Here is a 12,726-nt window from a genome sequence, read left to right as displayed (position 1 = left end):
CGTCGCGAATTATCCAGGAACAGGCACCCCAAGAAGTTTATAACAAAATGGAAGCTCGTGTCCCCCATTCAAAGCCGTCTCAAGGCAAGTCGTTCACGAAACGCGCTGGCGTCCCACATGTGTCTGGCGTCAGCGAAGCTCTTAGCCGCGTATTCTCAAGATACGACCTTAGAATAGCACCCATGCCAACTAAGAAGCTGACAAATCAGCTTGTTGACGTAAACGGTCGGTTTGAAAGCAAGAATTACCCAGGCGTCATCTACAAAATACCATGCGCCGACAGAAGATGCAGTTGCACCGGCGAAACCGGCAAATTCACGAGAAGAAGAAGAAGAAACTCCGACAAGAAAAAAGTATCGAATGCCCTTACCAAAGACGCCGATAATCTCAGTCACCGCCTCGATTGGGAAAACGCTGCTATAATAGATAAGGAAAAGAATCCGATCACGCGACTCTTGTTAGAATCTTTATTTATTAAAACTACGGACAACAGTATCAGCAGGACTGATGGAAATCTGGCTGCCAACTACACCCGTTCTCTACATCACATTTTGACATAAGAACGACTTGCGGCTCTTGCCCGCTTTTAGTGTGATCAAGGAACCCGTATGGGTCCCGAAACGTCTCTGGGTGACTTTCACTTTGATTTGGTCAGTGACCGCAATTTGTTCATCATCATGTTACCTGACTAGACGAACTTTCGTCGAACTCTTCACTTCATACTTCTTATTTGCTCACATGCAAATCTTTATATAGGCTATTCACGCTAAAAACCTGTAATTCTTCCTTGTTAACAATTTGTTGAAACTGCTGTAATCAGTGCTTCATTAAATTTAGTTTCTAAAGGTAGTCGCATTGTAGACTGACTTCGGGACTTCCTTATGTACGTTAACGTTTTGTAATATTTCTTACCATCACAACTAACCAATTCTAATACTAGTGCTGATATAAGATGTTTCACCTTTTTCCGTGCCAAAGGGTTAACTGTCGATATATACAAACAGATATATAAAGAAAATTAACATTTACGTAACATTGCCTGGGAACTGTGTATTCGAACAATTCATCTATCGTTCCTTATATGGTCATTTTCGCCACTCGTGCTTATTTAGCGGTCTTTTTGCATCGAGCTAATACCAATCAATCACTTACCTCTCCCACAGAACGTTATGCACTTCCATCGTCTGTCATAAGGATAGTCTACAGATTTCAACACTGTTAACTGTACGCGTCTAATTTTCCCAGAAAGTGTTTATGGTTCCATAGCTTTGGGCTCCATGTCCTTGTCTTGAAAATCGCAATATAAAATGCTCACTCCCCATGACACTCTGCCTCGTAATGTCATGAATTGCGTTGCCTAATTAATGCTGTCTACAAAGAGCAATTACAAATACTCACGCCATGTGTCAGATGTCCAGAATACGTGCCGGCTTGTGGAAATCTCTCATTAGGTACGAACGGTAGCGGTGTGATGACTCTTTCAAAACTCCTGGAAAAGAACATGGATAGCAGTCGGCGGCATTAGAAGCCTTAATGGTGTATACACAGATGTTGATACATGAAAACTGACAACAAAGCTGAGGTGTCATAATTCGTCACAATATTGAGCTCATGATTGCCGGAGATGTCCTCTTTAGGCAGATACTACTAGTCACAATATCGTCCCCGCAAGGCACACTTATAAGGAAAAAAAAAATTATATTCGGTCGGAGAAACTAACATGTAGATAATAGGTGCCGTAGTTGGCACAGCGATAAATCGTTATGCTGGTATTTATGGGGAGGTTTTTAAAAGCGTGCCCAAGGCTGAAAATACTGTACACTGCGGCTGATTGAGCCTATGAACGGCTCCTTGAAGAGAACCTTCACCAATATTCGACGTTTCTAAAGGTGCAACAGGTTAACGTTACTGTGTTTAAATAATGAGATGGGCTTTGTGACGAAAGGAGTTGTTAAGGAGTCGTTATTTGGTTAATAAATCTTCCAGTGCTTTATATATTGTCGATGTATTCACCCTACGTTGCTATGGCTGCTAACAACTGGGTCACTTTCCTCAGTAGATTGATAGAGCTAGACTTCAAATTTATGTTTCTAATATTAGAAAGGTCTTCTTAGACTAAAAGCTATCGTAATCAGAGTGACGGTCCCAGACAGGGCTGCAGAGATTGGACTTAGACGCTAGAACTATTTTTTCTTCAACTGGTGCTCTTGCTTTCATAGGAGTCTATTAGATGTTTCTATTTGTACTTTCATGCTACATTCTCACGAGCCAGAACATTTGAGTTTGTCGGCTTCGACCAATTCTTAAAGAAACACCTAAATTATCTCGGCTCGTAATCAGGAATTCAACTTCTTACTAACATGGCATATCATGAGAAGCCAACAAAGACACCAAGGATTTTGATGGTGTGATTAATAACAATCGAGTCCCTAAGTTCCTTTTCTTCTCGTTTACTACTGTGAAACTAATTCTGACGTCTTTTTACGAAACTTACGTAATGTTGAGACCTCTGCGAATCATTGCCATTGCATCCTCTTCCTGTGGCCAGTTGCAGTAGTACTGGAAGAGAAACACAAGAGAACGTATTAATAGCTCTTATTACAATGTTGGTAGTTTAATTATCAGACGATGAACACGTTCTCTTTTTTCTCCTGCAACATAATATCACCTTGCGTTTAAGCGCGCATTAAATGCCTTTTGCTTTTTTTGCTACATAAAAAAGTAACGTTCAAGGATACGATATAAATACTCACACGGCTGAGGCTTTGCTGCAACGCTTTTCTCTTAAAGATAAAGAAGAAAGAAAAAAACAACTCCTTCGACTTTATGAGGGCATCTGTTGGAGTTTGTAGTTCACAATGGCTAGTCGAGGGCGTCCTGGCACCCATTTGTGGCACGCTTTCTTTCTTCCTTTCTTTCTCCCTTTCTTTCTCCCTTTTTTTCTTTCTTTATTGTTTGTTTGTTTCAAGGATTCTCTCCGTGTAGGGGGCAGAGTTAAAGGCAAAATGCCTGAAAGAGCCTCTGCGCCCCTACAGTTCAATGCAGCATGTCATATCATTCACGTACATATTTGCCAGACATTTCTAACATATAGCAACAAAAAATTCAATTATTCAGAACACGTCTCCAAAGCATTACTTTTGCTTCAACGTGATATATTTCGGAAAAGCAGAAGATACATACGCAATAAGTATTACATAGCAATAAAATTGGCTTACATCAGAAGTCAACAAAGAAAAGAAAACCATAGAATCACTAGCCCGAAAATAAATAGCATATACAGTAAATAGATCAGTACATGGAAACATTTCAGAAAAGAACGAAGGTTTAGACTGATGCACAATGTAAATGCCGTAACAAAGGCAAATATCATTTAGAAGCGCCGAGAAAGATCTGTAACATAACTGAGGTTACATGTCTTATCAGGGATGAGCACAAGTTACTCAAATTGATAATGCTATGTCATTGCCCACTAATGGGCTTTACAGTCACCTTTGAAGTTGTGGAAAGATTGTGTGTATTGTACGTTAAAGTGATCACTGTTTAATATGTTAATCGTTTGATAATTCAATGTTTGCCTCCTGTAATTCGTTCTTGTGTTGGACTTTAGATGGGGTGGTCTACGTATTGGTTATGACCTGCAACTGTCGACAGGTATTGTGTTCAGCCTATGTTTATATATCCACTGGAGTAGTTTGAAATGATAAATTTGATCTCCTTTAAGCATGCTTTATTTAATGAAGAGCGGCGTTTTTCGGAGTCCTCGTTTTTCAACCACATAGCTTTCACACATTCTCAATATTGTTTTTGTACAATGATTAGTTTGTTGTAGTTTGAAGCTGTCGTAGTTCCCCAGACTAATAAGCCGTAACTGAGTTTTGAATAGAAAAGTGAGTAGTATAATGTTTGTTTCAACCAGGTGGGTAGTACATTTTGTATTTTATACATGCAGGCAGTAACTCGAGATAGCTCACTTTTTGATTTGTTAACGTGAGTATACCATGTAAGGTCCTTTGTAAACGATACGCCCAAGAAGTTTTGCTCTATGGCTTGTTTCACTAACGTGTCCTCAATGTTCAGATAAACACAGTAGGGGTCTCCTTTATTTGCTGGCTTAAAAATTATATATATGGTTTTGCAAGTGTTTAAACTCAGCTGGTTGCTTTTAAGCCACCTGTAGAGGTGTAAGAGGTAACTTTTAGTTGATGATGCTGTGACATCCTTTGTAATGCCAGTAAAGAAGGTATTAGTGTCCTCAGCATACATTATTATTTCGGGGAAGTGTGGTATTGACGTTATATCCTTTATGTATACAAGAAATAAGAGGGGCCCTAAGATTCATCCTTGAGGGACGGCATATTCAACTTTCAATTTTTGTGATACCAGATTGTCCACGCATACAAAACTGATATTGATTTGAGAGGTATGATGTAATTAAATTCTGTGCTACTCCTCGAACACCATAAGCAGCAAGCTTCTTAAGAAGGTTATCGTGTTGCACAGTGTCGAATGCCTTTATCAAATTTATCAATTATCATTATATTTATCAATTATCGTTATATTTATATTTATATTTATCAAATTTATCAATTTATTATTATCAAATATATTGTCGTTAATGTTTATTAAAGATAATTCTGCAGACTTATGCTTTTGAAAGCCATACTGCGACTTCATAATTATTTCGTGTTTATGGAAGAAAGGCGTAAGCCTATCAATAATAACACGCTCAAATATTTTGGAAAACACCAGCAAAACCAATATCGGCCTCTAGTTGGTAAGCGTATTCTCATCGCCAACCTTGTAAACAGGAGTGACCTTAGTTATTTTTAATTCATCTGGGAACACACCACGTGTAAGCATCTCGTGTATTTTGTTGGTTAATAACGGGCTAATAAGATGAGCGACATGCTTGACAGGTAAGGCTTTTATTTCGTCTTCCCCACCTACAGCTTTGTTTTCTAGGTTGATGATATTTTTTTCAATTTCAGTACGAGTCACTGTTGTAAGCATAATTGAATCAACCAGCCCTGTAGTCATAAAACTATTCGCTTCTGAGTCTTGTCCACTATATACCCCTGTACCAGCAAAGTGTCCATTCATTTCATCAACAAGCTCTTTCCCAACAACACTGGCATTATCGTATACAATTTCGTTCACGAAATGCGTTTTTCGCCCTCGTCCAGTTAATTTGTTCACAGTATTCCACAGTCTACGTTGATCGTTTTGAATTTTGTAAAATTTTGTTTCGTAATAATCACCCCTTGCATTTTTCAACTCGAAGTTTAATTTATTTCTGAATCTCTTAAACTCAGTCAATATGTCACAATATGACAGCTAATGAAAGAGTGGTACAATTTATTCTTTTTGTGTATTCTTTTGTATAAGTGCGCAGTTATCCATGGTTTTCTAACTTATATTATTCTTTTTTTCTGCTTTCGCAGAGGGAAGGCTATATTGTAGCACTGTTTGAATTTTTCCAAGAAGATCTCCTACGCAGCTGTGGGGTTATGCTCTTCATAGATGGCCTGCCCGTTTTCTTGGTTGGTAAGGCTGCTGAACATGTTTAGCGTAGTTTAGTTTACCGTGCGGAGCAAGAAGTTTCCTTCATCGTCATGTTGTTCCTTGTAGGATGCGTTTGCTAATAAAAGCAGGGGCAGGTGATCGCTGATGTCATTCAAGATTACACCAGCAGAAAGACCATCGCTATCTATGTTTGTGAGGCAGATGTCAAGGGATGTGGCCGTGTCAACGGTAACCCGAGCTGGCAATGTTATCACATTGTTGCACGCATACTGGTGAACAACGTCTTGAAATGCGTTAGCATCTAAGTTACCGGATTGTGTGTCAATATTTATATCCAAGGATCATAAACGGCGCCGTCGCCGAACTGAAAGAGCAAAGTGAATTTTCAAGAAACAACATGAATTCAGATGCGCAGCCAGAAGGTGGCCTGTACACGGCGCAGACAGTGGTGTTAAGCGTTTTTACCGATAAGCTCTCGACATTTCAATCCATTCGGCACATGCTGTCTAATACCTTATGCGGTAAATCTTTTACGTAAATGGCTATCCCACCATGCAATTTGTTTTGTTTTTTTTCTACTTATGCTTTCCCATTTGTAACCTTGAAGGTAAGGAGGTCCGTTTCCATATGACAGCCAAGTTTCCGTAAGTACTATAAGGGTAAATTTTAAGCTAAATGACTACAGAAATATTTCAAGGTCTTGAACTTTATACTTAGGGCTTCTCATATTTAGATCAATTGCTGAAAACTTTCCTCCGCCTTTTTTGTATTTTTCATTGAAATGATCACATTCATAATAGTGGCATTCCTGTGGTATGTCTTCCATTAGAGCTGTTTTGCACTTTACAGCTTGTACAGTTTTTCTATACAATTATCTGCTTTATGTCAGCAGCGCTGCTAATTCTGTGGCTTGTGGTTCGCTCGTCCTTGCGGGCAAAACTTTTCCCGCCAGTCACACATACAAACTTCCATGCTGCTTCTTTTTTTCTGAGTGTCTAGTTATAGGAGGGATGGCAGTTACTCCGGAGACCCTGTCGTCAAGGTGGGCCGCCGCTCTGCGCAGCTCAGACCTCGGAATCCAGACGTGGGCAGTCCAGCAAGCCCGTGAGGCGGCGTTGAGGCAGGGCCTTGACCTTCCTCCGTGGGAGACCTGATCCCGGGTCGCGTTAAACCTTGCCGGACGTACAAGAAAGTTGTGTCCATCCATCCATCCATCGCAGCACCCAGAATAATCTTGTTTGAGCGGTTCAGGTGCTCGATCACATAGATGGGTGTGCCGTCTCACCGTAATCAAGATCTTCTGTAGTCATCCTCTGCTTTGTCGCTTTATTTTGCAGAATTTTTTCCTGTTCTTTGCGTTGTAGAAAACGGACAACAATGTTTTTTTCGGAGGCGTTTGATGTTGGCACATGATGGCAGATGTCAATGCGCGAATCAGCAATGGGCTCATTCACAGTACTCCCGATCCTCCTCATGACATCGACGACGTCACTTTCCTCAGGCTCTCCTTGTATTTCCCAGTTGTTCATCCTTTGATACTGTTCTAATTGACCTATTCTTCCAGTCAATCTGCAATTTTCAGCTTCCAGCTCTTTGTTTTCCTTTGAAAGACTACAGACTTCCTTTCTAAGTTCTTTCATTTCACTTATGATTTTATTGACACCATCACATGTATGGTTGCAGTTTTTCACACTTTCTTTCAATGACCTCAGATCTGTCCTTAGTTCTCACCTCAGATCCTCAAGCGCCTTGGCAATATCTTTCACGTCCTTACTCATTTACGGTTAAGTATCGCAAGTGCCTTACAGAAGTATCCAGCAAAAGCAATGGCAGTGTAAATACAATTTTGGCTGCGTTGGGCAGCAGTGCACAGTCAAGATTTCTGGCTTTATCCAATAGAAAAGAATCTTGCTCATCTGCAGAAGATACATAAGTTAGTTGTTGCTCTGTGGTGCACCGCTGCCGAACTGAGCGCTCAGCTGAGGTGCTGCTCCTAATATACGCAGATTCGTCCACCGGGGGCTTCCTTGTTATTGCGCTGTTCCGCCACTCGAACCTTCTAATGCTTGCAGTTATACCAAGGTCGATGCAAATTGGTCGCGAAGCTTCGGGCGAAAAGCGGTTCAGTACAGATTGTCACCGACATCAGCAAGAGGGGCTATGAGAGCAGCGACTGCAGCGCGACTGTGTTTGTAGGGAACAAACATTGGAAAAGAAAAAAGCGTTCTTTATTAATTCAAGCGAGACACAGTTAGATTCATTCAATGAAAATAAGATTGCTGGTCAATTTAATACAAGTTTATTCATTTATACAACTTTGTTCAAAGGTTATTCAAAATACAAGTTTATTCCATTTTATTATTAATTATAAATGCATCTATTTTCTGCGCCCATCGTTAGCGGGGCCATTGACGCCACTATCACTCGCAATGCATTGCACGTCTTGAAATGGGCAGAAAGGCACACTCCTAAAGTTCACCTGATGAAATACGCCCCCCTCACAGTTTGTGCTTTCTTGCCTGTTGAAGTTTGCCTGAATTTGGTGACACGGGTAGCTTCATCGCTTCTTAATCTGGTCAGTCAAAAGTAGTGAGTTACGACCACCAGATAATTGTTTAGTTGTTTTGTGCGACTGCGCCGGCCGATGGGCTTGGCGTCCGACGATAGTACTAGCACTCTATACCTAAAGCTTTCTTCGGCCTCGAAAGAAAGTATGTTCTGTGCAGAGGTGCCAATTCGGCAACCGTACGGCTGGCATTTTCCTGCATCGCCTTCCCCGCTGAAAGCTCGAAACACCCATCAAGTCGAATGACGGGGCATATGAATATATAGCTCCAAAACCAGGCTAACAAAACGAATTTCGCGCCTTCGAAAACAAAATGACGTCACTTCTGCTATTAACGGACATGACGTCACATTATTTTTCCTTCCACCGGAAGTGTTCCCACCACATACAGATGGCGCTAAGCCCCATGAACCGCCGATGGACCATCATGTTTTGAACGTATGCGCTCCAATGGAAGCTTCGCTGCCAGGTATATTTACCTTGGTTATCCGCTGACGGCCTATGATAGCACCGGACCAGCGACGAAGTGTCTTGTAGGGTTGATGGGCACGTGCCGAAAGCTGCAGAAGATACAGAAATTAGTTGTTACTGTGTGGTACACCACTGCTGAGCTGCTCTAACTACAACTTTCTACTAGGAGGAAGCAATTGACCAATCCCGTGTGGAGTCAAACCAATGGCCTGTGCCTACCATTCTGTTGCTGTGGATTCTGCTATCTCCACAAGCAAGCACAAGGACATTGGAGCGTTCCTCCCTTGCTGGTGGCGTCAGCATCACTGACGTGGCTCCACGCAGCTTCGGCCATTGCGCGATGGTCAGCACTCCAGAGCAGTTATTGCGTTTTGCATAGCTCGACCCTAGTAGCACGTAACCCTGCGTGAAAATAAGAAACATTATCTGTAATTATTTCGCGATGTTTAACAAATAAAAGTCGAGCGTAAACCAAATAGCTTGACCTTTATCGCACTCCATTGCGAGATGGCTGGCACGCTAAGCTTACCTGTCCGTATCTTTATGGGACAGGTTATAACTAGAAGCCAGATGTTATGCAAGACGGCTTTCAGATCGCAAAGCCTGCTCTCAGCTGAAGTACCGATTAAACTGCATGTAGACCATTCAAGAAGCACCGAGACACTAATCCATCGCTTAGAACGACAGAAAGCTGAGCTAGTTGGTAATGATTCATAATGCAACGAATGAGTGAGGCGCTGAGTGCTTCCTTGAGTTGATAGTCGGGGTTCATGCTGTCCACTTCTTTGCTCTTGTGCCCATGTCCTTATCCTTTCTTGGCATTATGAATACTAATCCATCGACTGCGCTTTGGAAACGCGTACGCAAACATTTCCAATACAGTGGCGCTATAATCTAAAGCTGTTCCAAACTTTTCTATTCCAATTTTGCAATCAACGCTCCATGATTGGTCTCAAAATTTTTGAGTCGCCCCCACTTCGCCTCTTTCTCAAGCAACGTCACGAAAACCGCGAAAACGCCTCATCTGATATAATATGTTCACACTTATCACGCATGAATAGACCGAACGAAAGAAGAATAATTATTTCTGATTGGACGCCTTTTTCGCCGAAATACTCTGCCATTGATCAAACGTTTCCGGTTACGCCCACTTCGCTTGTCTGTAACGCGACGTCACAAAACCGCTAGAACTCATATCGTCCAAGTGAGGTGTAGGCGTTAAAGACGCGTTAATATGGCAAAGCAAACTGAACTTTTTTCCTGAATAGCCGGAGGCTGCTCCGTTCCGAAAGGAACAAAAGATGGCGGCCCACCGACTGCTCTAGCACTAGCTACTGGGAGCAGCTTTCAGCGTAGATTTATTTGCGTATAATAAACATTTTAGAGCACAGCTCTTTGGCGTACCTTTCCGCGTTTCGCGTCACCGTCGGCCTTGCCATCGTGCCTTGTCGTAACCAATATCATAGTCTGCGCTGATCTAGATGCGCGAGTTCATGCTGCTATCTATCGCGCGCGGTGCTAGTCTTGCTCTCCCCTTGTCTTCCAAAGCCGGACCATGTGTTCTCGCCTATCCTCTCGTCCCCTTCCTCAGCGCAGCGCTGTTGCGGTGACTCTCGCCGCTACCGGCCACTCCGCCCTCACCTTCCCATCTCCCGCTGTCGCGGTACTGCCGTGGTGCCGGCGGACGGATCTCCGTTGCTCCGTCTCCGCGTCGTGCGGCTGTACGGCTCTCAGCCGTGCCTCTCGCTTCCCCGTTTTCGGGATTCGTTGTTCAGTGGGATTTGTCGCATCTGGCATTGCTTGCACCCGGCTGTCCTTCTTCGGCCTCCACTCTTGCCCTATACTTCCCCTTACTTGGCACAGTGCCGTTGCGGTGAGTCGAAAGACAGTTGTACCGTTCCGTCTTCTCACTTCTACTTCCCACACCAACCTTGTGCGGCCCCATTGAGGCCTGTCTGTGAGTGAATGGCTGTGGGACCTCTACTCAGTACCCCTGTTCTCCAAACATTTCCTCAGCCCACCTCAGAAGAAATAATTAATACTAATTCTAACATCCACCCTCCAACTCCACGGCAGCGACCCACTATAAAATGGTGCGATGGCGCGTCACCGGAGCGCCGGCTCGATAGCAGCGGATCGCGGTGTGTGCTGCCCAATCCGAAACGCACAACCACGTCCGTTCAGCACTACGTGTTCTGTATGCGGTTGCCTGTTGTTGAAATAAGGCAGCAGCTGCACTCAAAGGTCGCAATACCAAGAAGCGCAATCGTCGGCCAAATTTTTTCTGTGGAACTATAACATTATCGACATCTTTCGCCACGTATACGTCATCGCTTTGCCGACAATTCTTTGCTGAGGATCGGTTCTGACAACATTTTTCGACCAGCCACCGCAAGCTATGTAAGGGGAAGCGGATCAATCTTATACGCCGGCACCGCTCTCTTGAACAGGTTATCTACTTTCTCTGTGCTGGCTCGGCGCCATCCAATCCCTCTCCACTTGAGCGTGCTCCTCACCTCCTTCCAGCCAATACGGTAACGGAATCTGCTCAATATAGACAACGCTATTCGCTTTCAAACAATATGAAAAGCGAACGTCTATAAATGAATAGCGGGTTTGATTGGGCTTTTGAAACAACGCTGCGGGTTACCGCCCTATGCTTGCGTCGGTTGTTACGCCAACTTGCGCAGAAATGCTTGAGGAAGAAGCTTGAGATAAGTCAAGGACTGCGCAGTGAGCAATGGAACGAAAAAATGTTCGGCATAAAGTTAAGAGACAGAAAGACAGAGCTACCGATTAGAGAGAAAACAGGCGTGGCCGATATTCTAGTTGACATTGCGCGAAAAGAAATGGAGCTGGGTGGAAATGTAATGCGTAGGCCCGATATCCGGTGATTTTGAGTGGTTCTGCGACATTATTTTTCAAGAGATTTCAAGGTAGCTGTCCACAAAGAAGTGACACCAAGGAAAGCAGACAAATACCTTAAGCCAAGAGTTTTACACAAACCATGGAACTATTATGTCCCAGCGGTATTTAATGATCTCAGTGATGATTAATGGAATATTGTAAAAAGAAGAACACGGGAGAAAAAGATCAGAAAGTGGTGCTTAGAAAGAATGCTAGAATGACAATTCTGTGTGGCCTTAGGGCCATGCTCCGTTTCATGTTTACTCTTACGTCATGTATCTTGTCTACATATCGTAGCTTATCAAGGTATACTTGCTTTTGTGTTCATCGATTTCTTTCATTATATCTATTTTTCTTTATGTCGCGCAGGACGGGATCCTGCTATTTCTCTTTGTATTGCTTATCATTGAGCCTTGTAACTGCTGATGTATCCACCAGCTGCCAGGTCAGCCGACAAGCGCTGTGTGCTTAAGCTGACCAGCAGATTCATGCGTATGAAAAACTGGCGAATAAAACTGTATCGTATCGTATTGTATTGCATTGTATTGTATTGTATTGTATTGTATTGTATTGTATTGTATTGTATTGTATTGTATTGTATTGTATTGTATTGTATTGTATTGTATTGTATTGTATTGTATTGTATTGTATTAAAGTTATGGAATGGGCGCCAAGCGAAGAGGAGCGCGTTCGACGATGGCAGAGAAGTAGGTAGTGTAATGAAATTAGAATATTAGCGGGCACAGCTTGTGATTGGTGAGCGGAAGAGAAGTGTAATTGGAGGTCACTGGGAAAGACTCCGTCCAGCAGTGCGCATAAATATAGGCTGATAGTGATGAACTGAAATTCGCAAATAACATGTCTTCTGCCACTGGTGCTGCCCCGTTGGGACACTACATTCTTATAACATTTGATGATAGCGCAATAACGAGCCGTTAATCTATCGCAGTTTCACCCAGACACGGAAACTCAGAATGTTACTGATTTTATGTGTCACAGCCTGTAAATGTTTTGGCTGACGGATCACGACAAGGAAACAGTACAGGCGACTGTTTGCAGAGCATCCGCTGTAATACAGCAATTGGAGAGAATGGAGAATGCCAACCACTTGACAGCATCGAGTCTTCAAGAAGAGAAATTATGGTACACGCTACTGTTGCGAAAACAAAATATAACAGCTAGTACATCATTGCTTAATATTTTTGTTCATTGCACGTGACGCAGTACGCTATATTCAATACGTCATCGTAGCAAAA

The sequence above is a fragment of the Dermacentor albipictus genome, chromosome 1 (genome assembly GCF_038994185.2).
Source record: "Dermacentor albipictus isolate Rhodes 1998 colony chromosome 1, USDA_Dalb.pri_finalv2, whole genome shotgun sequence".
Lineage (NCBI taxonomy): Eukaryota > Metazoa > Arthropoda > Arachnida > Ixodida > Ixodidae > Dermacentor > Dermacentor albipictus.
This window is presented reverse-complemented; position numbering follows the sequence as displayed.